At 38.9% G+C, this 27,925-nt stretch overlaps 1 protein-coding gene across 1 annotated transcript in view; it reads right to left on the bottom strand.

The window, feature by feature from the left end:
* The window catches only part of PLCB1 (phospholipase C beta 1), a 484,775-nt gene that overhangs the window by 175,381 nt on the left and 281,469 nt on the right, over positions 1–27,925 (bottom strand). The gene's annotated exons all lie outside the window — the stretch shown is intronic.

Below are 27,925 nucleotides of genomic sequence, written 5' to 3'. Positions count from 1 at the left end.
ATTAATACATAACATTTTTGTGAAGGAAAGATATATTCAGAAAATTTTCTTGCTGTTAATTATAGCCAGAACTTCAACTTCACTGGTAGCATAAGCATGTGAGAAACAATTTCAGGTTATTTGCTAACTCTACTACTTTCTAAGAAATTACGCTGCAGCATTTCCAAGAAATGCACTATGTGTTTTTCAGACTAGGAAAACTGCTTGATTCCTGGCCTCAAGATACAGTATATAAAGGCAAACGCAGAGGAAAAGAAGAAGTCCTGCATGACTGATTTCAACCCTCAGAATAGAGCTAGTATAATTTGAAAGTTCCAGGTTTCTTATAAGGCAATATTTTTTCAGTCTGGTATAAATATTAGAAAAAGCCCAGGGAATGGGATTATTACAGGATTATGTTTGATTTCTTCACTAATGTGAAGACATAGTAGATTCTGTGTAGGGTTCGAATAATTTCCAAACTGTCAGGAACACATACTGCAGTTTACATCTCACTCTCATATGAACCTTTTCCCTCACTGTCTGCATATATAGTTAGTATTTATGGTAATTCTTAATATTTAATAACTTTTGAATAACAATCAAAATCCTGACTGTCCAGTACTAATTCAATTTACTGTAATAGGATGATAACCTTAAGAAGATAAAAACGGCCATTTATCCTGGATCTCACAGGAAACCGTACATCCACAAGACCTCAGTCTAAAGGCCATCTTCCGATTGGTATCAGATCTGCTTGCAGACCATGGAGTTATGCACATGTTCACCAAACACTTCCCCACCTTCAGAAGACTGTTTTAAAGTACGGCATATGAACTCGAAAGAAACTGCAAGGCTGTCTATCATAAAATGCTGAGCCTCATTAAATACTGGGTAAGACGGTAACTGTTGCAGGAAAACAGAATAATCCTGTTGGAGGGTTCTGTGCAGAAGGAATATGATTGTACTCCGAGACAAAGAAGATGTGTGTCTGCTTGCCACGCAGCAGCTATTAATAAAGGGTGTATGCCACATATCCTGAAGCATCTCAAGACAACACACAATGCACACAGAAGGCTTAAAATATCAAATCCAGCTTCAGCTGAACATATTTCAATAAACTATGGAAGAATAATCATTTTAGAGGATACAAAAATGATTCTTCACTGGAATATTTCACTTATAAAAAGCCAAACTCCAAATGATTTTTACTGGACATTGCAGACGGACTTGCAGATGTGGCCTTTTTTTAACAGAAATTATTATATTTATTTATACACACACACACACACACACACACGTATATATGGACTCTGTGAATGGGAATATTTTGATAGTAACTGAATGCTGGCCCTTTTTGGCCATTGCCATGGGTATATTTGCCTTTTAAGGGTGACCGCAGCACTTCCACTTGTGATTGACAACTTAGCCCTTAACTGATGTCATACTATTTGGTCCTTAGATTTGAAGCTCTCAAACTTTAGGTACCAAAGCACTCTGTCAGCTCTTCATATTCCTCATGAACAGCTCTACTCCCTTATTACCACACTGCAAACACTGCTGAGGAGATCAGCAAAGTGCCCTTCATCAAAGCCCTGCAGACTGCCAGTGCTCTGTGAATCAAAGCCCTTTTGAAAATGTCAGCAAGTTTTCCTGTGGAGATGAAGATCCTGTGCTGATAGGAAAACACATGGAAAACAACCAAGCAACACGACCCAATTTAGCTTCTTTTACGTAAATTCGATTATTTTGATTTTGATAATTCCGTTTTGAGGAACGAGACTCAAAGAAGTTTGCTGCTGTTTGTTCTTCAATATACGGGCACACAAGCAGGCAGACTGGTTTTCAGAGTAAGTGCTTTGCTAGACTGGGGCCTTATTATGAACATATTGATTAAAAAGAGCTCTTTGTGAGGCACTCACAAGAGCAACGTATGTTGAATATTGATTATATTTATTTTTTAAACACCCCAGCTACTGAAGGTCTATCATTTTAGGGAACATCTCCATGGGATGCTCAATAAATGGCACCCTGTTGACAGTGGCTGTGTAACTCATAAAAGTCCCATTTGCAGCACCATGGCTGAACATGACAGAACCTTGTTTCCCGCACACGTAGATGCTTTCTGACAACAAAGCATCCTTTTGCCTCTTTTATTCAAGAGGTCTAGGTGTCAGCTTGCTTCTTCCTTCCCACTAAAGTCGGGTAGGAGTTTCAGCTCAAGGACTAAAGCTGCCTGAAGACTTAGCCACAAACCAGGTTGGAAAAGCCAGTGTTTCTGATGTGACACTTCTGTGGTTAAAGGACTGACAGATGCCCTGGAGGGAGATGTGAACTGTAAGTAGACAAGTACAGAGAAGGTGACAAAGGATGGTATTGGCAGCACAAACAATTTCAGAATCCATTAAAAATCAGATTAACCATGTCAGATTGAGGCAAGGGTTGGGCAGATGACTCTCTGCTCGTTTGGAAAAAAGACTCTGTCTATTTAGTTCTGCTGGCATGATAAAACTAACAAAAGAAAACACACCGTAAACCTATCCAAAACAAAAATACCAAGTAAAAGAAGAAATTAGCCAGAAACATGTAAAAAATAATAAAAAATTATAGAATTTCTACAACATTCATGAACAAGCAGTGAATATAGACTATTTGTTAGAAACCAGGATCCTCTAGATAGGCAGATAAAAACAGATTTTAATCAGACTTCCAAAACTTTCTCCTGTTGTTTTTTTTCCCCCGGAAATCATAAAAATAGTGTAAACTTAAAGAGGCTATTCAGCATCTTTAATGACAATCTCTGCAAAGACTGCTTTCAGCTGTGGTTGGTGTTATTAAAACGTAACTCTTAACACTTAAATTCCAATTAATGGGTGCTTCGCACACTACAATAAATGCAATACAGCTTTTAATAGTATCATCATTTCTTTAACCTTCTTCTGAAAACCTGCAATACACCATCTGTCCAAGAAATTTGTGCCGTTTCCTAACACATGGCCATACATGCATATAAAACACTGCCACATCATTTTCTGGATTTAGCCTTTATAATTGATTTATGATCTATTCCACAATGATTCTCTGCTGAGACAGAGAAACACGTCAGCGCGGGCAGGGACCAAGCGCCGTTGGGCTCCGGGAGCAGCAGGGCGCTGGGCTAGCACCTCCCAGGAGAGCTCTGCCACTAGCACCGGGCTGACACCGGTAGCAAGTCCCAGTCGCTCTGCGTGGAAACCGCCTGCGGCCCAGCTTCACTCAGACAGGCTGCGCATGCTCTCTGGCTCCATCTTGCCCTCTCCAAACCCAAAGGATTACGAATTAATTTTGCCTGCCTCCACAGAACAGAAAGCAGTTTTCTGTGTTTAGCACATCTCAAGCACTGATTTAAACACATCAATGGGCAACAGGTCAGCCAAGGTTTCATCTTAAATGTAATGCAACACCTTCCTTGTGACTGTCTCTCAAAGCAGCAACACCATTTTTGAGAGCAGCTGTCTCTGATCTGAGAACTACATTAAACAGTAACAGGATCTGTCAGATGCTAAAGATTTCCCTCGGGGTTTAATAGCTTCAGACAACATGAGGGCCAAACTGGCTGATTATCGAAAACCTCAGCCTCAGCTTTTGGGCTGAGAGCACAGTTGTGCAATGACAGTACTACAGGAATCAGAGAATGGTTGAGGTTGGAAGGGACCTCTGGAGATCATCTAGTCCAACCCCCTGCTCAAGCAGGGTCACCTAGAGCACATTGCACAGGATCACGTCCAGAGAAGGAGACTCCACAACCTCTCTGGGCAACCTGTGCCAGTGCTCTGTCACCCTCACAGGGAAGAAGTTTTTCCTTATGTTCAGATGGACCTGCCTGTGTTTCAGTTTGTGTCCGTTGCCTCGCGTCCTGTCGCTGGGCACCACTGAAAAGAGTCTGGCCCCTTCCTCTTGACACCCTCCCTTCAGATATTTGTACACATTAATAAGATCTCCTCTCAGCCTTCTCTTCTCCAGGCTAAACAGGCCCAGCTCTCTCAGTCTTTCCTCATAAGAGAGATGCTCCAGGCCCCTAATCATCTTTGTAGCTCTTCACTGGACTCGCTCCAGCCACATCCCTCTTGTCCTGGGGAGCCCAGAACTGGACGCAGTACTCCAGGTGTGGCCTCGCCAGGGCTGAGTAGAGGGGGAGGATCACCTCCCTCCACCTGCTGGCAACACTCTTCCTGATGCAGCCCAGGATACCATTGGCCTTCTTGGCCACAAGGGCACATTGCTGCCTCACGGTTAACTTGGTGTCCACCAGCACTCCCAGGTCCTTCTCGGCAGAGCTGCTTTCCAGCAGGTCAACCCCCAAAAAGAAGTTCAGTGCTGGAAAACAGTAATTTACAAAGCAAACAGAAATAAAGGATGATTACAGAAAACTCCACACTTTTTCATGCATCTACTCTGTGTCCCTGTGTGTGGACAGGGACAACCACAGATGGACACAAAGGAGAGGGAGAAGAAGGGATAAAGAGTACAAAGGCAGGCAGCCCTGACCATGTGTTCACTGGCTGGTATCACCTGGCAAGAAACGGGAGGAACAGGTTTGCCCTTCGCCCACGGGCAAACCCACATCTAGAAGTGCCCTGCGCCTCCTCGTTCCTGCTCCCTTTCTGCCTCCCAGAAGCCATGACAAATCCTTCATTCCTTGAGCCATAATACCCTTGAGCAGCACAGTGAGGGCTGACAGTTTCCAAAGCTTTAAAGCAGATGAGGTTGCAGCAGTCTTCTGGGACAAAAGTAATGGACATGGAGGAGACCTGTTTGTTCCCTGCTCCACATTTTCTATTTCTGCAGTGTTTATTTAATGGAGGTGGGCATACAGGAATACATCATACAATGCAAGGGAGAATTACTATGTTCCCCTCCTCAGTGCATGGAATTTTACTTTCCCAGTACCGTCAAAGACAACAAGAATATTAAAAACCTAAGTCAGAACTTGTACTGAATGCAAGCTTGCCATATGCAGAGAATATTCATAAATTTGGCCCATATGTCTCAATTTCATGGATTATTTTTTTTGCACTGATTTTTTAACTTCAACCTTTTGTGTCTCTTACAATGGATTTTAAAAAGAAGCATGTCCTTATTTGTAATGAGGTCTATTTTGATTGTCATTGTGACACAAAATGTTTTGAAATTCTTAACTAGACAGACGTTGTTTGGAATATTACAGTCATGATTCTAAATGATCAGTTAAAAAGCTTCACGAAAATTCTGGGAACATGTAGCTTATACCTGTAAGAACTTGCAGAACTTACCAGCTCTTTTAACTTTGTTTTAAAATTATGAATGATACATGAGAATATGGTAGACCATTTACAGTGAAAACTGAGCTGCACAGAAAGCCTGGATCCCTCTAGAGTTCTGCTTTGAAAAAGAGCAATTTCATACATGCATCGCTTGTGCACATATCTACACAGGCTACGGAAATCTCATGCAGTGAAACATGTTTCTTTAAAACATCAGTTAAATACTTAACTGCTCCTGGAGTTATAGCTATGAAAGGGATCCCAAAGCCTCAAAAAAGTAGACGTCTAAAAAAGAAAACCCATCAACAAAAAACACCATATACAAAAACTCAGAGTTTATCAATGCTTTTCATGACTTCTGTCAATCTGACATATAACTTCCAAATGCTTTCTGCCTGTGGGACTAAAAACATGTCATCATCTTGACACTAAAACACTGTATTAAAAAAAGCAAAAGTTTCTTTCAGTTAAGCAGTGTTGGCTGAGAACTTGAACAGGTATTTCTTTGAATCAAAGCAAGCTTCATTTTATCAGGGTTTGTGCCTTATTCTTGTGTCTTTACTAAAAAGAAATGCTGAAAATACTTTGATTTTACAATTAAATGGTTTAATTACATGAAGTTCTACAAGACAATACAGATTTTCAGTTGGGTAAATGTACAGTACTTGCCACTGGTGAGTAATTTAGCTTCTCTGATTCCCAGTTCCTCATGCCCTTTTTAAAAGCTGGTTGGTTTATTATTATAAAACAGCATGGAGATCTGTCTCATTAATGCTTTTTTCAGTCCTTAGAAAGACTTCATGTGTGACCACTGACAAGTAATTTAGCTTCTGTGACTCCCAGTTCCTCCATCTATAAAAACAGGATTATAATATGTACCTAATTTACAGGAATGCTTTTGATTAAAATCACAGACAGTCTGATCTCATGTGCACAGAAGATCCATGTTAAAATTTCCTCAGATGTGAAACAGCTAAAGGAAGGGTAGGAAACATATAAGTCATGATACAGAACTTTGTAAAATTAATATAAAACTCAGAAATAAGATATATAAAAAAACCAATAGAAATTCAGTAATTACTTTCACTAACAGAGAAAAAAAAATTGAATGACAGTGCCACTAAATAGAGATGTAAATACCTCACGGTACTTGGACAGTAAGCTGAGATTGTATTTGCTGTGAACAAGATGCTTGCAGAGTCTTTTTCTCCATGCTTCTTTAAAAGCTTAGCTGCAGCAAAATTAGAGAGGACTCAATGCTGAGCTGAAATTTGCTTCAGCGGCATCTTGTCTGAGAAAAGTTATGAAAAGGCAAAGCATGCAAAACCATGAAAGTACACCTTTTTAAAGACTCAATAGCTAATATATACTCCAAGTTCTGAAGAGAAGTGCTCCATGGCAGGACACACAAAAACATACAAAATATATGCCCATTTGCACCCTTCTATGTGGATACCTCCCAGGTTTTGCATGACGGAAAGCTGCTCAAGGACTTCCTCTGCTCTCCAGAAAGCTTGAGCAGGGCCAGCATCAGTGCAACTACAGGAATCGGGAATTTTGTTTCCACACAAAATATTAATTGTCTCAAGTTAAGTCAAAGGCTCAGTCAAAACATTCATTATTACTTCAGCCAAAACCTGTGTGCTAACATCTCTACTGGAGGTACAGTATGAAGAGATATTCTTACAGTGACAAGTAGAGCAAGGAGATGCAGGCCTCCAGCTCCTAGATTTTTATCATTTTCAGTATCAGAATGCTTTCCCATTTGTTGCATAAAATGGAAAAGATATACACATTTATATAGATTATAAATATGCTCATACTGTATATAATAAAGCTGCTGTTTTATACTAGGTATGTACATTTAAAAATTGTATTACATAGCTGTAATAGTACTTCAGAATTCCTTAGAGACTGAAGTTTTTTATAATCCCAAATCCCAACTTGTGGGACTCAAGATTGGAGAGGTTTGAAGCAAAGTTGGCAATAGACTTTCGTGTTAGTTCCATGCTCATCAGAATAAGATTTGCAAGGATTCAAAAAATATTCTTCTAGCTCTTTATGTATCCCAGGAAGCGGTGGGTGGATGGGGAAAAAGGTTAATTAGATAGCTACATTTGCAAAGAGAGTTTTCCAGGCAACGCTTGAGTTTGTGCTTAAATTAAACTGAGAACCTTGCTAAAATGGGACCTTACATTCTGACTCTGTCCAAGGCAAAACTCCCACAGATTTTCTTCCAGTAGAATTAAGTTTTATCTTTAGGAATGCCTTAACAGAAAAAGTGTATTAACAAAAATGTGTATACAAATATGCATACATATATATTTCTTTGCATGTGTATTTCATATACTTGACCCAGATTTCAAAATACCAAATCTAAACACCTTAAGCACCAAATAAATGGCTAAATGTAGGAGCGGTATAAATAAAAAATACGAAGTTTCTCTCAAAATCAGACCACTTACTTATATGACTCAGGCAGCTTTCCCAGCCCCTGGCTCCACTGGCACATGAAGTGAACCAAATGTTCTTAGCCGTGCAAGCGGCCCAATACAGAAAACCATCTAAGGGTAGGAATTAGCTTCTAATACCCTACCAAAATGCTTTTCTACCATCTGTGGGAGTTAAAATTTTGGTCTATGAGACTTCTTGTGTCAATGATGACAAATAAGAGTTACTTCTTAGCTGTCAGTCTCTAGGAGTGTCTCATCTTGTCTACTCATTTCATCTGGCCCTATAGCCAAGCAAGACCGCTAACCACCTCCCTTGGAAATACTTCCCCACCTGTCTCAGAGTGGAAGAAATATCCCTCAGACAGTCCCCTCTCTCCCTACTGCGTATACAAGGCAAAGAGGCAACTGTTTACAGGAGATGTCCAACTTTCAGAGGTGAGAAGATCCAACTTCAAGTGCTCCACACCAAATCTTTCAGGGCCAAGGGCCATTTCTGCATGGCTTCTTAAGAACCTGTGAACTGCTGTAGTGCAACACCTTGACCCATAGATACAAACTGCTATTGTAAACTAAATTAAAATTACTACTAATGATCCAGATACAGATTTCAAAGCTGGTTCAAACACTCTTTCAGTCACACATCATTTAGCTACAGCAGAGGAGTAAGAACTTCCAATCAACTGGATTGACAGACTCATCTTTCACAGAAATGCATGTTTCTTCTCTAATTCTTTTCTGTTGAAATCCAAGTCAAAACTATCAATAATTTATTTTTCAGCAATCTCTTTCACTAATTAAAGAGAATGTCCATACACGCGAATAACTTAAATCTACAAAACTAGGTGAAACAATTTTGTCTATTTTCCTTAATGACAGTCATGTGAAATTAATATACTCCAATGACTACATGCAAGATAGTCAAAACAGTGCTCTCCAAACTCTCTTTTCTATTACAACATAGACCTCACAGGAAATTTGATATTTAAATACATTCATGCATATTATCAGGTCAGTTTCACCAAATCCATTATCTTTAAACCAGAAATACATTTAGTCCAGTAAAGACAAAAACTGTGCTACGGGATTTTAAAAATATGTCTTCATACATTTTGCAGAAATGTATCAGATCAATAAGTGACCAAAATATTTGCAAACACTTCTTCTTTGAAAATATTTTTCATTTTTATTGCTTCAAGATGTATTCCAAATTTTGCATGATATCACTATAGCTACCTGTGCACAGAAATACAGCCTATGTCTAACTTAAACATCCAAGTCTTTGTTTCAGATATCATTTTTGTGCAGAATAATTCAGTGTTCAGAATCGAAGGATGTTTCTTAAAAAATGACTCTAAATAATCTAAATTGGTCTTAAGTTGACCATCTGTTCGTTTAAAAAGGTGGGACATTTCTGGAACAGAATACAATATTAGACAAGAGGAGTCAGAAACGCTCTGGACAAAGAATCAGTCCCTGTGGAAGGAGACGGAGACTTCCACACTGGCTTCTAGGACAGATGTTTCTTGATACGTGCAGCAATACTGAATGGCTGAGATGCAACTAAAACCTTCGGCCTTGTCTTCCCATAGAAATTAACAGGGAGGAAAGGACACTGAAATAGGAGTCAAATAGTCAATCCTGATTAACTCTCTCTGTGAAACTCGTATTCCAGAACAACAACTGCTTTTCCCAAATTAGCTGAATCCCATTCTATGCTGGAAATAAGAGCATCAATACATCAAGTTTACCAGGAACAGTTTATTAAGAATAACAAAGCCTTAATGTTCTTCTACGGTGCTGTAAAACTTTTAAGAAAGAGAGAATAATGAATTATGTATGTGCCTGCATAAGATATACTTTTCTTTTGTACAGAAATAAAAGGTAAGCAAACTTACACCTGTACAAATGTCATTTAACTCTGAAAAAGAGAGGACTGTGTCAATACACTTTTCCAAATATAATCCTAACAATGAGTTCTAAAAATGGGGGATGAATTTGGTGATTTCATTTTGACATGATACAATAATTGCAGTGCAAGACACAGGGTATTTAAAATTATAAAATATTATTTAGCGGTATTTTGATAATACTTATGGATGACCCTGAAGAACTTTCAGTATTACATCATGCCATTACATGGTCAAAGGGCCGGAGTGACTCCTTGGCAAGGTCAGAGATGACCCCAGCCTCGGGGGAGCAGGTGATACGCCGGAGAGCAAGGCTGCCAGGTCCCTTCCAAACTGCATTTTTCTACGATTCCATGATTTTTGTACGAGGCGTGGGCCTACTTCTGTTACAAGAATTAACCAGTGACAACACAATGTGCTTTTTGCTAGAGATGCAGAACCAGCTTTGCCAAGCTGGTATTTTTCCTTACAACCCAAAATCATGTTGGCTTTTAGGGGAGAGGGAGGGATATGACCAAACAATGTTTTCTACTTTAATGCCATTCTCTGTGAAAGCAAGGATTTAATATAAAATACAAGGAGAATGAGTGGGATGTGCTAAGGAAAAGCCGAGACACTAAAATAGGGCTGCCTCATTTCTCTTTCTGTGACCTTTCTCACAGTTCAAATGATCCAAACCCAGCTTCCCCAGTGCTCTCATGACAGAACACCGAGCATATATTTAGCTTGCATTTTTGTTTAGTTCTCTTTTTTAATGGCCATATTTCTCAGATTCTTCTTAATTTCATGGTATTCAAGTTTTAAATTGGTTGCAGGACTGTGTGTTCTAACAAAAAATAAGCGAGAGTACAAACTATCTAAGTAAAATTGGACAAAATGTGGTATTTTTCAGTCCATTATACTTCTGGATGTGGCTGTGATTAACATTAAAATACTTTATATCTCACAGCGTACATCTTAATTTAAAAGGCAATTTAAAAGAGGTGAAACATCTAGACGAGAGCTACAAGCATACACAATCTTCCTTTAGATGTCTTCTATGTCACTAACAATTTCTATTAGCTGCAGATTGTTCATTATTTTAAAAATGACCTTTAAGCATGCATATTCCCTTTCACTGTATTTCCCTTCTCAAAGTACTTTGAGGTTGTCTTCAGTATAATTTTAAAGAAAGAGATGAAGAGAGAGCGGAGAAAAGAAACCTCTCTCATTTTCATACTACGCCTGTTAATTCGTTCTCTTTGGTCTATATTAGACTACTGGAACTAGGATATGTCTTAGAATCATAGGATTTCTAAAGCAGATTGCACAGCACGCAAGAGCAGGAATAGTTCCCCTGCTGCGTAGAGTTATTTTAATAGGCTTTCTTCAGAGATGGATGTACATTCAGCTATTCATTTATACATACTTCGTAAAATCTAAAGTGTTTTGAATCATTTGAATGAAAGGTATTGCATGAACGTCCATTATGCTTTTTGGAGCACTCCGTAAGGGCTGGAGTACCAACACTTACATTTTGAATGCACTTTTTAGCTGATGGAAGTATGTATATCCAGACAGTCTGTAACATGAGTGCACCTACTACCTACCCTGTATAACTGATGAAACACAGAGAGCTACAATTGAAAACATCTGACTAACAAGCTGTTTATGATTGCAACATTTCATTTACGCTCATTAGAAATGAAAGAACGAGATACCCCGTTTGGCCATGTTAACATTATTTTGTTATACCTTGCCTGTTTGTGAGACATTTTGCTACTGTCAGAGAAAGACAGAAGCGTAGGTTCTAATATTTGCTAAAACTTTTTCAATTACAAAGTCATATAGGATGCTTACTGGTAAAGGTTTCAATTTACCTGATTTTAAGTGTTGCAAACACCCACTATTCCCATTAGCCTTAAATATTTAATTCTAGGAAACACTTTGCAATATAGCAAAGAACGTGTGAAGAATTTCAGTGATGATGCAGCAACCGATTCCACCCTGGTAAAAACATAGGGAATGGAATTGGGACTTGCAGGAATGAAAGCATAAACTGTCTCTCGTTAAGCTCAAATCTTTTTTTTTTTTTCCTTCCTGGACTACACCAAATGCTCAGCTTGTGCAAGTCTGGCAGTGAGATTGCAAGGGACTCCTAACGGCACACCTATTTAACCACTCACTGCCAGCTACAGCTTCTCAGGCACTATCACTGGTTACAACACCCTCACCTTAATCTTACTACGCATCTGTAACAATAATTGAGAAGTAAAAATACATTCATAGACCCTTGAAATCTGAATGTTCATACAAAATTAGCAGACACGGATGAGCTTATCTCCTGCAGATCTCAATGGAGTTGGGTGTTATACACCTCCCGGCTCATGATGACTCCAGCTCAACAGGATTCGGAGAGCCAAGGCACCACGAGGGCAAGGCAGCGCTCATCAGCTCAACGGTACCTTGACCCTGAGAGCGTAACGACTGCTGTAAGATCGGCTGAAAAAGCAGCATGGCAAAACAATTCCAACAGCAGAGGCCGCTACTGAAGACGGTAAAGTTGAGAGATGAAGTAATATATAATCAAAATGGAGGAAGTATGTAAGATTTTTTTTTAAGTTTCTCTTTGGTCCAGAGAAAGTGATCTTTTTAAAGTACATTTTTACTTTTAATAAATATACATAACTGAAAAAGAGCAGAAACAGAGAACAGAGTTCTGCTTTACTGGGCAATCTGGCTACTGAAAAAAGAAGTGCAATAAATAGTAGGAGCATGAGTAAGATCTACAAATATGTTTTTGGCCTTGAGTATCAAGGAGAGAGAGAAAATAATGAACAAGTGCAGAAACCGGATTTGAGTAGTTGTATGACAAATTAATTTTACTACCTGCTTAAATACAGGTAGCATGTTCAGTCATTGCTAGGAAAAGAACATCTGAAAACTAATGTTTCTGGCAAGCAGCTGCAGACAGAAGGAATTATTCAAGGGATGTCATGAACATCATTTTAAGCAGGTTACTTTTTACTCTAAGGTACTGAGAAGCAATTAATGAAGGGGATATAAAACATGCGGCTGGGTCCATTTGAGATCAGAGTCTAAGAAGAATATAACACATCAACTTGGAGAACGGTCATGATGGAAATGATGAGAACTACATAGTTGTGAGCAGGCAAACAGTGTAAGAATACTAAGACAAGGACGATGGAAAATCAGTGCAAGAAGAAAGTAATGGAAATGGTCCCTAAAGAAAACGGACTATACGTCATGAGGTCCATAAGAAGAAAAATCCAGATGAGACACTTTGGTACAGTGAACAACTTTGTGCATATGAATTATTCGTCTATGTTATTCACCTGAATAGAGATTCTCTCATAAATACATCTTTCTGCCTTCAAATTTGCAGAAATGGAGCCTTTAGTAAGACAATTATATTTAGAAATAGTGTCAACAGTAATGGCCAGCTTGGTTCTTCAAGTTTCTCCATTTCCATTAGTTTTTCTTATGGTTCAGATGAAAACCAATAGGGGCAATACTTGTTACTTCTAGGAAAGCAGACAACACTCAGTGAACATTTTTTCAGTTAAAAATACTACTGCATCCTTGATACCCACTGATTGCTCTTTCCCATAGTGGAAATAAAGTGGCTTTTTATTGCGCCTTGCTTGAACATGCAAGGACTTTACGGATATTAGCCACCTCAAAACCCAGCATGATTTTGAAAACTCTAAAAACCCTTGTCTCAGGACAAATATCAGGCAATGCAGTGAAATTAGGCATAACTAGAAGGATCCTGCATTAATTTATATCCTTAATAACTTCCCTCACTTCAAAGGTGTTAACCTGGATTTTCAATAATTTAGAAAAGGTAAAAATTGACACAAGGAGTTTAATGGTTATTAATTATTTTTAAATGTGTCCTGTTCAAATCATGCCGGTTTGCAAGAATTCAATTTCTTACATTTAGAAAGTGGATCAGCACTTCTCTTCCTAATGTCACTTGCTAAGCACCAGAGAGACTTCTAGTTATTCAAGAATTTAATGAACTACATCCAACAATTTAAGGCTGTTTCATTTAGATAAGAGGTTTTCCAACTTAAAGGATAAAACAGCCTTTAAGGCAGTGGAAAATAAAACACATCTCCGTGTGTATAAACCACCCAAGCAGTTAAAGCTAAGTCTAAAAATCACTTTCTAGCTGCAGGAAGTCAAGCAAATAGACTTGTCAAGCAAGCCGCAGAGCAAAAAAGTGCATGGAAGACTAAAAAGTACAGTGAAAACTCCGCGTGACATTTTGTGGTCCCCACTCAGTCCCAACTTCCCAAGGATCTCCAGGGGGAATATTTGACTGAGCAAAACTATGCACTTCAGTGTTGGACAAAAATATTTATGAAAGGTTATAAAGTCCAATGCTTTTTGAAAAGGGAATTAAAAATATTTCATGAACGTAAGATTATGGCACTTGTACATTTTATCCAGTTGGATCCATGCCAAGACATCTTTAGGAAAAACAAATAGTTACAATGTAAGCAAATTGGAAAGGAATATTCTGCAAATATGAGACTATCCTGTATGTCGTTTCCCTAAAACAACATCACTTGGTACTATGGCTTTCACCATACAGGGCGTATAAAGGCACACCTTACAAGTGGACATAAACTTCTAGAGAGAATTTAACAGCTTCTCTAAAATACTTCAATTGTTGGACTTAGTTTTTTTGCTGGTTTAAAACAGTGGTTTGACCTCTAAGTAGTAGTACGTGCTGTTCCATTCAGACATATCAGATAAATCAAACTGTGTAAAACATTTGCTCGCATAAAGCATTAGTGTGAGACAGACAGACACTCCTTTTGACAAGACTAACAGTGAGCTGTAACATTAGACTCCACTCACTCACCATGTAATGCTAGTCTGTAGTCCACTTAGCATGATATTTAAATACGCTAAATCCTTTAAGATTGGGCCTTTACTCTGGAAGACCTCTGCTTTCCTAACGCATTCTTTTGTCTCTCCTGCTAAGGTAGGAAACTCTTGTATTTCCAGCGCAAAGCCAGTTTCAACAACGACCAACGGCCAGCGAGGAACAGGAGACAGGAAGATCAGCCGAAAGTACAGCAATTGCAGGAAGATTTATGAAGCCAGGCTTTAGTCTAAGGCTGAAAGGATTTAAGGGTCTTGGATCAGACCATCAGTGAAAGAAAAGCACTGTTAAACTGCTGATCCTGCAACTTGCTGAAGTTGGTTATCTGCAAACGTACACAACTCCTTCTCTGTGCAGGAGGCTGCAGGATCAAGCAAAGACAGCTTGATCCTAATATCCAACCTTCATAACCTTCATTCAGCTGTACCGCACAGTCCTTATGTTTTACAGTATACACTATTATAGTAATGCATTAATACTTTGCATTTCTGGAGCCCTCTCTCTCTCTATCTTTTGCTCCTTTAACTGAAAAAAAACAAACAAACACAAAACATGGACATCTCTGGTGATGACAGAGGCCACAGAATGCTAAATTTCAATGTCTTAATTTCCTTTTTTTTCCCCTACTGTCATAAATTCAAAGTATTTCTCTCTTTTACTTCTGTTACATCAAAGTCCACTGAATTTCAGTCTTTTTTTCTTTAAATCTTTTTTAGAAAGAGAAATAAATGTCTGCCTCATACTTACAGTGCTAATATAGACTCTAGGCAGTGATGAAGCATTTAACCTCATAGTGTTAACAGAAACAGATTTAAGCACTTTCTCTTTTTTGCACTGTTGTTTAGCTGAGGATCCTATTTTGAAAAGCTAGAAGAACCCAGCAACAAACTGGTTTACATTACAAATATAACTTGCAATAGAAAAAGGCACAATATCCTTGGTGTATTTATTTATATCTCCTGGCACTTAAAAGCATAAAGCTCTAGCTGGCTTGTAATTCTGCCAGCAGGACAGTGCTTCCCACGGAGTAAATCCAAGGCCATGTCACGGCGCGAGGGGTTTGGGAGGGGATGCTGCGCTCCAGCCAGCTCCCCGTGCCCAGCAGCTCTTCAGGGGCTCACATCCTCATGCCACGCGATACAGCAGAGCTGTCAGCGAAGATCAGCAGTCACCCGAATTTTGGAAATCTGGCACAACAGACTTTAGGGTTTACATTTTCCCAAAAAAAGAAAAAGCTAGCTCTGTGCACAATACAGAAAAATGTTTGTGAAACTTTTGCTTCCTTCCCCTCTTCCCCCACTGCAGCCTTTCCTTCCAGTGCTGTCACTATTTTCTCCTTTCCAGTGGGGAAGGCTTTACTGTATTATTTTTCTTTCTAACTGTCAATTTATAATGTCTCCAAAGGAGATGCCGAGATGTTATCCATATGCCTCAGCTATGAGGCAGAAGTAACGTTGCTTAGGCCTGCTAAACATTTAAGCATCTTTTGAAGATTTATGAAGGTGATGATTTCGGTTCCTTAGAAACTTATGTGACTCCTGAACACAGTGTATATATAAAACCTTGGAGCAAATGCTCAGCGGGTGTGAAATAATGGCATCTGTTTGCCTCAGGCCAGGGCCTCGCTTTGCTTCAGTACTGAATTCCACCCTTGGACTGCTCCCGGCCTAGCCTAGCTACTGTATGCAGAATTGATCTGAACGGCTAAGGCAGTGCATCGCACTTTTACTCTTCACAACGTATACGCAAGATGCATTTTTGCATATAGCTGTGGAAAGGACCCTTGAAGCAAGTGGCTCCCGCTCAGATGTGCCCTGACCTTTTCAAACATGGCGTGATATGACTTTCTAGTTCTGTTATCAAAATGTCACTTTTAAAGCTGGTGAGCTCTGTCTGTGCATTCGTACTAAATAACCTTTGAGGTCACTTCACTGTTTCGCAGCATTTAAGAGAAAGGTTGGCATTTTGTCACTTTTTTGTAACTCCAAAAAGTCGGAGAGGCCTTTCTGTAATTTTTTATCACATTTAATTTTTCAACAGAGACTTATCATAGAAAACCGAGTCCCCATCGTATTTTGAGAAACTTTTCGCAGTTTATGAAATCAAATCTTTACAGCACAATCTTGTTAGCAAGGTTACTTTGAATGACAATGACTCTGAACCACTAAAACTAGCAAAATGGGCGACTTTTACCACAGGAACAGAACAAAAGCCCTACCGGTAAAGATCTTGTGTGCAATGGATTGATTTTATAAAAAGAGAGATCTACAGTACTTGGTGTGAGCCCAAACGCTCCCATTTAAATTAGCGACTCCCCCAAAGCAGCAATTGCTACTTGTGGCGCCCCTTTCTGCATGACCATTCGAAAGGAACTACTCGCTGTGCAATTCCAAGTAAAACCAGATAGGCAGTAAACTCGCAGTACATGTTTAAATGCTCATTTTTCTTCAAGGAAGTGATTTTGTTTTTAATCTTGGCTCATAAATAAGTTCCTGGAGGAAGAGAGCAACAATAGGTTTTGAAAGAGGGATAAACTAATATCGGGAAACTTACTACGGGGGCAGGAAAAGCAGTACAGCCTGGATTATACCTTCCCTTGGAAAAATGCTGTGCCCGATAAGACAAATGGTGAATAGAAGTATTATTGAGCAAAGTTCTGGGCAGAATTCCCAGAAGGAATTTATTTTTGGCTTATCAGGTTTCTAATCTATTTTTTTAACCAGGCTACTGAATAGGTATAAATCTCCTCAATGGTAGGAAACTCACTATATAGACAGAAACCGTTAGATCACAGTACCTGTAATCGACCCAGATACCTGCTCTACCGAGCCCTTCAACTGCAACTCTAGTGAGATACTGCAGTAGAACTTCCAAAATCAAAATCATACTTATGGTTCAGATGGATTCTAAAAATATTTTATTTTTATTCCAGGAAGTTAAAAGCTTACATGGGGGAAAAAAAAAGAGAGTATTTTTAGCCAGTTCTTGCCTCATGTCAAGTCAAGTTTATGAGAAGCCATGGAAGAGTTCACAATCTAGCAATGAACAATCAATATCTTGTCCCATATTACTACCGTAATTTTAAACATGATTATGTAAGAACTATAGGAAAAATATGGTAAAATATTTAAATTATAGAACATTAGGACAAATGACACAAAGAAATCTACTACTGCCCCAAAGCCAGCTTGCTATAGACTACAAATTTTCTGGAATCTTTGGCAAACACATTTTGAAGTCACAGATTTAGTTAGTTCTTCTTAAAGGTTTTCACCAGCCAGCATCATTAGGAAGGTTATAGTCTAGCCTGATACAGCCTTTATCTTCCAGCCCTAAATAAGCCAGAATTTCCATGCCCTTCAGTTATCCTTGCACAACCTTTAAACATCAGAAACTTGATCTTAATTTTTGTTGATACCATGTCTGGCCTGTCAAGTAGCCCAGAGTATTCTGTAGCACAGAGAGTCTGATTCAGATGTCTAAAGAGCAATTCAATGCAATACTGACATTACCTCTCACAGCACATGCAGGATAAACTGTGTAAAACCAGTGAAGTTATTCGACTGCCTTACTGGACAGTCTCACAGACTAAAGTGTGAGAGAAAAACATTAGATAGAAACTAGCGGTAGATGGGAAAAAATAAGAAAAAATGCTTGAAAGTTTTTCTTTAACATAGATTTCCTGAAGAAAAATGCACTCACAAGTGACAAGTCTACAACCATGCAAAACGCCATCTGTGAGAAGAATATTGAGTCAGTTTTTGTCACAGTGCATGACTGAATATAATCAAGGTCTGTTCAGCACATGCAAAGTTATTTGCATCTTGGGGAAAGCAAAATGTATGGAAAAAAGGACAAATAACATTCTCTTCCGCCGTTTTGCAAATCAGTTCACTTTTTGTTCCCCTGTTCCATCTGTAAAACAGGTCTAATGATATCCACCTCTTTTGTCAAGTGTTCTGTGATTTGAAAAGCTGAAAAATGCTATGTAAGCTCTTCATTCGGCACATTCCAGTGAAAGGCTCCACTCTTCCTGATATATCTCGATTGCATCATATCTCCTAATCTCTCGCTGCAGCTTCCTGTCAGTGCCTCTTCTCAAACCCTCTTTCTGTTTGTTTAGATTTGGTTCTTTGGATCTTACTCAGCTTATATGAAGTTTGGGATAATGAATCCATTTATAACATTTTTCTTAGGAGTCAAGGAGAATCATGGCCCAGGTTAAGAGAGAGACTGTTCACCCAGATGAGGAGCCGGAGTCAGTGTTGGATGTTATAGAGCTTCTTGAAAGCCCTCAACTTCCTGAACACCCCGCTGGGGTTCGGGATGTTCGGCTCACTGTAAGAAAGATCAGGCCCTTGTAGTGCTGCACATGCAGACCCTGCCCGTCCCTTCAGCAACCTATAGACATAATAGTAAATTCATGCTCCACGACAATGACAGGAATGAAATAGATGGATAAGGAAAGTACAGCACAGACTTACTTGCTTTTTATTGAACTCAATACAGCCTCTACAGATATGCTTCCCAGTGACTTTGAGATGAGCAAGATACTCTGGAAGGATGCCCACTGATTTTATGAACTAAGAAGATGAAATAATGAATTGAACAGATTCCAGCTAGTTTGGTGATAAGGAGAAAACCGAAATCTCAAACCTTAAAAAAAAAGAAAGAAAGAAAGAAAGAAAGAAAGAAAGAAAGAAAAGGCTGTGTCTCTTGAGACCTTCCTTGAGATCTTTTCCAGACAATGGAGTATGCTTACTGTTTCAAAGGAACACAAATGCCTATCGAAAAACAAGTTCATATCTTTTAAAAGCTCAGAGCAACTCAACATGCTTTTTCCCATCAGATCAAGTGTCAACAGCAGTTGAGGAAATATAGGACCACAGCATATTTTATTAGATCAGCTGTCAGATAAATTCTCCTCTGCCTTTAAAAAAACATAGCCACACACACAAAGCAAATTAGGCAAGGACTTTCCTAAGTAAAATTCTGTGAAGATTGTTTTAAAAGCTTCTGAATACTAAATTAATGCCATTACTTGAAGTCCTGCTTAAGTGGACTTAAGAGATGCTGAATAGAACTTAAAAATATAAGCTAGGGAATGAGCTGACAGCCCACAGTGCGAGTAGCCTACAGTGCAAACTATACCCATGTACTTTCTGTTTCATCTTCTGTGGCTAGACAGCTGTGGTAAGACGCGTATAAAATATTTACATGATAATGCAGCAAGATTACAGAATGAAATTTGAATTTAAAGCTTTGCCCCCAAATCGGCTCAAATATGAGTATACTGCGTGGCTTAACTATCAGCATACCTGCAGTGTACCCTAAAGGACTGCTCAGCCCTGTGATTCACCTGGACCTCCAAACTCCTCAAGTGATCAAAGCAGAGGACCTGCTGGAGCCCACCACGGCTCCCTCCCTGCCTACAGGTTCAGTTTGCTTTCAAAGGAAGGATATGCGCTTAAATCTCACCTTGCAACTATGGGGAACATAGCCATGGGGTGCACAGGGACCCAGCTGTCCTGCAAAGCAGGCATAGCTTTAGGACACCAATTCTAGGTGTTGTAAATATAAATGAGTGGCAATCCTGCCCAGTGAACAGGAAGGGCTGTTCAGAACTTCAGTGTAGCAACTGATGCGCTTTGAGAATACAAGAGCAAACACATACGGGATGAACCACACTGGTACTCTTTGAGAAATGAAGCTGTACCATGGGGAACAAACTGTATTGGAACGGCTTTTGTGAATAATCCCCTGATTTTAACACGAAAGCCTGAATGAGTAAGCCCCACATTCACACGATGACAAAGAAAAGCAGATGCCTGTAGAATACAGGAAGAGTTGGGTAGGTGTGGGCTGCTTTAACACAATGTTTTGGGGCAGAATTTAATAGTCCTGGGGTGAGGGCTTCCCACGGATGCAAGAGTAATTAGGCAATACTGAATCAAGCAATGAAGAAGCAGAAAGTCTGTCCCCTCATTCTCTTGCTTTCATGATGCTAATTTCTCTCCCGATCTTTAATGGGAGTTTTGCCAAAGAGGAGAATGTGTCTGAACATGGCCAGATGTAGGTATTTTGAGTGATGGTTTAACCCTAGATGTCTAGTCTAACTCCTGGTGACTGGGAACTGTGCACACACCCCCAGCAGTATTACTGGGCAGTCCAGTTCAGGAAACCACAGAGGCAGAAGCTTAATTTAGGCCCTGGAGTGGTCTCATTAAAATCAGTGTACTGAAGATTCACAAGTAAGATATTCAGAAATTTTACTTTGGGTTTTCCAAAGGACTTAAATTATAATTACATTTATTGTAAGAACCCTTTACATTTCCAGTGTGGCTTGAACATGCTTTTGCATAAAGAAAAATAGGCTTTTTCTTGTTTTAATTCACTTGTTTCTGACATATTTCTTTTTGGAAGGTGTGACATTTTAACATGGGCTTGTGAAATATGAAATGTTATTCAGAGAAGTATATATATTTTTGCAAAAGCTCTGAATTAAAAGGAGCTGAAAGTTAGCTCTTATAATCTTTGAAGAATTATACTGCCTGGGCACAAACTACTGAGAAAATTGATTATTTTTCAGAAAGCAGAAGAAATGAATAAGTGGCTTGGACATTTATAAAACAATGCAGCTTGCTTTTTACTTTTCAAGCCTTATTTTAAATAGTCACATCTGAAAGTAGCAAGAAGCCTTCCCGGGTTGTTTTACCCACAGGATGAAGTATTTAATAGGAGAAACAGAAAGGGGTTTGTGTTAACCCGCATGCAGTTTGGGAACAAAGCGGTTGAAAAAGGGGATGGGTAGGAGGGCTCACACGCATGAGATAAGTTTTCCAATTAAGACATTCTTTTTCAAGTATAATTTCTAATACACTTTTAACCTGACTTATATAAACTTGAGTTTTTCTATCACCAGATGTTGGGACTTGGAATTAATACAGAAATCAGTCCATTTCCTAGAATAAGAGGAATTATGTTTAAGGAAGATGAATTACTGTTTTCTGTACAAAGATTCAAGAATTTGATCAGTATACTTTGTGCACAATAAAGAAATGCTGAATGTATGAATTCCTGTGGCGAAACTAATGAGTATAACGAATGTAATCAGAAAATTTTTCTGAAAATTTAAGTGTTGCGGGTCTGATTCTACATCCCTAATACATTCACTTTCATGTCTCAGGACTGCAGGATACAAATATTAGCACTAACTGCTTGGCAAAAATTTAGCTTAACAGGCCAGGATCTACCTCCATGGACTTGTACAGACCCTTGGCCTCATTGAGACTGTGTGGAAGCAAAAGGGAATCCTTTCTCTGAAATCAGTGCTCTTCAATCGGGTCTTTAGTATGTAAACTTACCAGTGGCGGGGACACATTCCTTACAAGATTATTTCCTAACTGTTTTCACAGTTTATCTGGACCTTTTCTGCCCATTATTTTTTCCATATTGGTCTCCATTTCTTGGCGTATGCTTTGATATCTCATGCAATCAGCTTACAATATACTTGTGTAATATTTAGTCATTTGTATTGCTGATTTCATGCTTGTGTATTTTAACTGATGTACCGTGCATACTCAGCGAAATCGGAGAGGGAAGATACAGGTAGGCTGGCCCATATCAAATATAGTCATACCCCTATTTGTGTATTTTCAAAATACAGAAGGAACTGTCAGCTACCTGCCGTGGAGACAATCTTGAAATGCCTGTCAACACTGATTTTCTGTGTGGCTTGAGCAAAATGACAAAACAGTTGAGCTGATCCGGGGAACTGACTTTTTACAAAATTGCCTGGCCAATACACATCTAATCGTAACAGATAAGCTGGATGTTTATTTGTGTATTTACACACTGAAATGATAAAGACTGGGCTGGGGGAGGCAGGCGGGAAGAGGGGAGGAAAGGTCCACTCTGCAAGATTTATAATTGCAATCAGACTGTCAATGGGAATTATCCAGAGCCTGCTGAAGTCAAATGGAAAATTGGCAGTAATATCTATAAGCTTTTTATCAAGCTCTATTTCACTGATTGGCACTGAAAAACTAAGGTATGTAGTCGTTTTAAATTGAAAGAAATAAAGCAAAATGAAACAATTTATCAAGCTTAAAGTTATTAAAGTTGTGTGGGTTTGAGCTTCTCTGGATTTTAAAGCGACATGCCTGCAGGACCTGTAGTAAAGCCATGAACTACATAATATATACGTGTAGATATACAACAGCAATTGAGCACTGTAAATTGAGAATAAGTTTCATAGCAAAACTAAATGGGACACTTACAGATCTCCTGTGTGCACTAGATATCAGAATCCAGGCTCACTGTAGCTAGGAATATAGCCCCTCAGGTTTATCAGCATCCAATTTCATCCAAAAATGTCTCAGTAAAACAAACCAAAAAAGGTACCTCAACCTGCTAGATCAATGATATTCCCAACCGTCATAATGAACCTTTTACCCTTCGAAGCTGCATGTGCAGCTTTACAATTCTCATGCAAACTGCTCGTGGAGTTTGTGACGTAGGCAGCTCGAAGCGCTCCACACGCTTACGGCAGGTTTTCCCACACGGATCAAGCTTTTCTTTGATGACGGCTGAGCAGCCTGGCCGCCTGACCTGTGTCACGCTGCTGGACTGAGACTTCCGTCAATAGCTGCAGCACTGGTTTATTTTCAGGTACATCAGCTTTTACGTATGAAATGAAAGTGCACGGGACTAGACATGCTGTGACGTACCTGCCATTTAAAAAGGCAGTATTTGCCAAAAGATACCGATTTTCAAATTCATTTTACTAGTGAAAACAGCAGCATCTTAGATAACACCACCATTTAAGGTACCATGGATGTAAATGCTGGCAAGTAAGAGCTTTCATGGTGACATTCCTTCTATTTGTCTCCAAAAATGTCCTACTTGATGCTGTATTTCAGAAGTACATTTCACTTCCTTTTTTTTTTTAAGAGCCACCCTATCTTTAATTTTCCCTGGATCATTATTTCAGCCTGTGTAGATCACGCTATATGCTGTCTGCTGGGAATTTCTGCAGCTGACATCCTTGACTTTGTTTGCTCGAGAGGAACATTAAACAGCCCCCATATTATCAGCCTGCGCTACAGATTTCCTTTATGCTAACTGTTTGGGTTTAATAGCTTGGCATTTATTTGCCGTTAACAGGCTCATAATTATTTTTGATAAAATAATGCAGTGTTTGTTCAGCTCTCCAAAACAGAAATACATAAAAATGCAAGCCAGAGTAGCTATGTGGACAGCTATTAATCGGAATCAAAATGAGTTCAGCAGCTGAGTACTTCCAGTCATTATCAGATTAAATTAATGTATTTCTTTAAGTTCCAAAAGGAGAATATGAAATTTAAAGTACTTCATAGTATTATACCAAGTTGTCAGAATGTCATTTACTGTTATTTATCCATTTGCTGTTGTACCTCATATCTCTTTTAACCCTATTTTAGTTCCATATTCACAATACTGTCAACCCCGAGCATTCAAAAACCATGAGTCATCTCCCTTTCAATGAAAGGAGCTACTTAAGCGCTATGGAGATACAGTATTGTTGTTGTTGTTGTCATTATTATTATTATTATTATTATCAGTATCTTGCAGGTTCTTTGTGTTTTTCCAAACTGACTTCCATACCTTCATAGGTAGGTACCTTCAATCTTTCTGTTATATCCATGAGAAATAGGTAAGTAGGAGGAGGATCCTCGACCCTAGAGGTGGCTGTCTGCTATGAGGAGTAAAATTCTGAATCTGCCGTTGGATGGGATGAACGCACGTTGGGGTACTTGCCTCTCTTGACAGACTATTGAAAGAGGCTGGATGATTGCTTTGGACTCAATATTTAGCTTTTGGATAGCTAAAATCATGGGGAATGAGGTATATTCAAGGAAGCAGTATGGATAATAATTGAGATCCTCAATGTTTAAAAGATCTCAGGAAGCGGAACGTTACGGCACAAAATAACTCCTGAATTGGACTAATTTTCAGATAATGAATACGCACATACTAGTACAACGCTGCCACTACTTACTGAAAATACCAAACAGGAAGGCCAAACATGAACACCAAACATGAAAAACCTCATGTAATAAATACGTTGATGAGAATACAGCAATTATTTTTGCAGCAACTTTACTGCCCTTACAATTCTAAATAGAGATATTTGAGGTCCTATCCCCAAATTCTATACATTTTGCTGCTGTTCTTGAAATGTTACAAAAATGCTATAGTAATGCCATTTAGAAACAGCAGATATATATTAAATAATAGACGTGTAATTTAGTCTTTCAGAGGAACTTCAAAGTGGAAGAAATAACTTTAAAACTAAATAGGGGGATTTTTTATTAGACAATCCATACTGCAAGCACAAGAATAAAAAGCTTTTCATTCAGTAAACCATATGTCCCTAAAAATATCTGGTCTACCACCACATTATAAAAGGTGCAGCTGTCTTGCTTTCTTACATAGTATCCCAGTTACACCTTTACTGTCCTGTAATCTTGTATTTTTAACAAGGAATGCATCCATACTAAAAGCTGATTCATTTCTCCTCGGCATCCACCACAGCACACGCTTTTCTTTTACAGGTACAACAGCTTGCTGCAGAGGCAAAAGCTGACTTTGAAATTTTTTTGCCAGCAAAAACACTCCATTGAGCAGTATAGGAATATCTATTCCAGACACAGTATTGTGCTCCTGTTAACATACTCCTGTATCTGAGATCAGCCTCTAAGAATATATTTAAACTGCTGAATGGTGAAAAGGGTTTCTGTAAAGTCTGCACACTGTCTCCCTTCCCTTTGGCAGCCCGCCTTTAAATTGGATTGCTATTTTTCAAATACTAAAGAGTCTAGCCTCCTATTGCAAAAGGCATGTACCTCACCACTGATGCAAATGAGAGGTTCCTCATGCATGACTTGTAGGTACACCAGGAGGACACGCGCCTTCGAAACATTCGGCTTTTACCGGAACAAAGCCATAGAAAAGACTCCGGAGTCAATCCACATATTTAAAAATCTCACTTTTGGTACGCAATTAGTGATATGCTATACTCTGAAAGCCTCAGGAAGCCTGATTAAAATTTCTACCAGAATTACACTATTTCCTTTCTTTTCCCTCCGCTGAAAATCTTACCAATAAAACAACTCTCCTGACTATTCTACCAAGCAGTTCAGAAGCCCGGAGAGCTTTCCGCACAAAGTCGGCATCGCATTGACTGAGCTCTAGAAATGCAGTCTTTTTCTTCCAAAATCAGAAGGATGCCAATTTTTCTCTCATCATCAAAGGGCTACAGTGCACTCTTTAAAAGGATTTTCATACTGATGTTGGCCATGCTAATTCAAATGCAAATGCAGAGATGGCTACAACTCCTCAAGCTGCTACTCTGTCTGCTTATGCTCCCCTCTTCTGATTTTTGCAGACACAGAAGAGTAAGCCATCATGTTAAGTAACTAAAAATGGCATAACGCTGCTGCTGTTCCCCTGTCTCAGCTGGCTCTGTGTAATTCCCATTTGATCATTTCCCATTTTAGTGTAGTACGCTCTAACTTCACAACAATAACTGTGATTTTTTTTTGCTAAATCAGTGGCTTCTGTGCTGAAGATTTTATTTAGTGTTTAAATCCTAGATATTTCTGTTTCTGATCTCTGTAGTTTTCTGTAGCGTAAAGCATGGGCTATCTGATTTCACTTTGAAAGCTTTGGTGAGTTTATCAAGAGACGGTGAGAATCAAGTCTAAACTGCCTCTTGGCAGTAAGCATTTGCAACAGTCTTTTGATTTTGCTCAGTTTTAGCCCCACAACCATGACCATTAGCAGGTCTGACAGCATAAGAAATATTGTTACAATTTATGCAGAATATCATTGAATGGAGAATAATAATGAAATGAGTATTCATGTTGTTACATCTGGATAATCCTGCTAACTCTTCTCTTCCTGCAGGTTGGCTCGTATCCAGGATCTGCTTGTCAAAGTTTTCATCACTGATGAGGGATGTTGGGTCAGAATTTTTGGTTTTGCCAATGCTGCTCTCATTCCAGCAGCAATCTGGAAACAAAACAAATTTCCAAACCACACACAAACAAAAAAATTACAGATCTCCGAAGAGAAATGTAGGAAAAGTAAATCCTGGAAATAAACAATACACAGCAGAGTTGCAGCTAGTCCTAAGGCAAAACAGAAAGACGAGCAAGTTCCTTCTTTACTTAAGGAAGTCAAGAAAGACTTTGATTGCCAGGCCCCTGGAATACATTTTGCAAAACAGGCAGGAGAAGCTTTGGACATAAAGACCTGTATTTTAGCACCTGGAATATTTACAAAAACACTTTTTAAAGTAGTTCAGATGATTACTTAATTCCCATTAATTTATTTTCTAAATTATTGGATGTTTTAGATCTCCTTTGGAATATTTTTAGCTCCCATTTTCAAGGCATTTGCCTTTCCACTTAATTTTTGCACTGAAACAGCAAAACCTAATCTACTTCCTAGATTGTCTGGAGAATATTCCAATAGCTTCTTATGACAGAGATCCCACAAGAGAATTTTCATACACTTCTGCATTTCAAGACCAGAAAAAAAAGGGTAAGAACCTAAGCAAGACTTCCTGTCAAATTCAGTAAAGTCAGGAATCAGAACAGTTCAATACTATGTTAAACACAGTTTAACTTCATCTTCTGTAGTAATATCTAATTGAAGCTATCACACTTTAGACATGACTTCTTTATTGCTCTTACGATTTAATCTTCCTACAGCTGTTCAGGCTTGATAAGGTCAGGCCTGCCTGTACCAGTGTCTGTAATTCAACAGTTTTCATTGACATCAAATAAGAGAAATCAGGGAGCTGTATTTAAACAGGTTGATGTCTATACATTCACATTAATATGAAGCTATTTACATATGAGTTATGGCCTATACTGAACAGTTGTTTCATTATACATCCTTGGCCAAAAATAAAATTGTGGATTCTCCTGGAGTCATGCCTAACCAAGTACTAGGAAAAGTATTAAAAATAAGGTCAAAGGAAGAGAAAACTTCTCAAGTGGTACTGTAGTGATGCAACTTTTCACAGAACTGCCCAAAGGGATCTATCAAAAATGTGGTTACTGTTGTATGGACATGGGTATTTCTCCCACTTCAGCATGAATGAATGTTAATCAAGAGATTAATTCTGCCTGTTGGAAATCATGCTGATGCCACAGATTGCACAAAGTTCGTGTGCTTTGTCAGTGCCCTTATACATCTGCTCTTAAGTCTTCTTCTGAAAGATTTCTCCAGGCTTAATGCTGAGACCAAGATGTCTGCTAAACAGGGCCTGACCAACCTCTGAAAAATCACCATGGAAATCATGAGCTTTTGGATTTGTGGAGTCCGGAATGCTTCAACAAAGAGATTTTTTCC

This window comes from Apteryx rowi, unplaced genomic scaffold (assembly GCF_003343035.1).
Source record: "Apteryx rowi isolate R43461 unplaced genomic scaffold, aptRow1 scaffold_21, whole genome shotgun sequence".
Taxonomy (NCBI): domain Eukaryota; kingdom Metazoa; phylum Chordata; class Aves; order Apterygiformes; family Apterygidae; genus Apteryx; species Apteryx rowi.
This window is presented reverse-complemented; position numbering and strand designations above follow the sequence as displayed.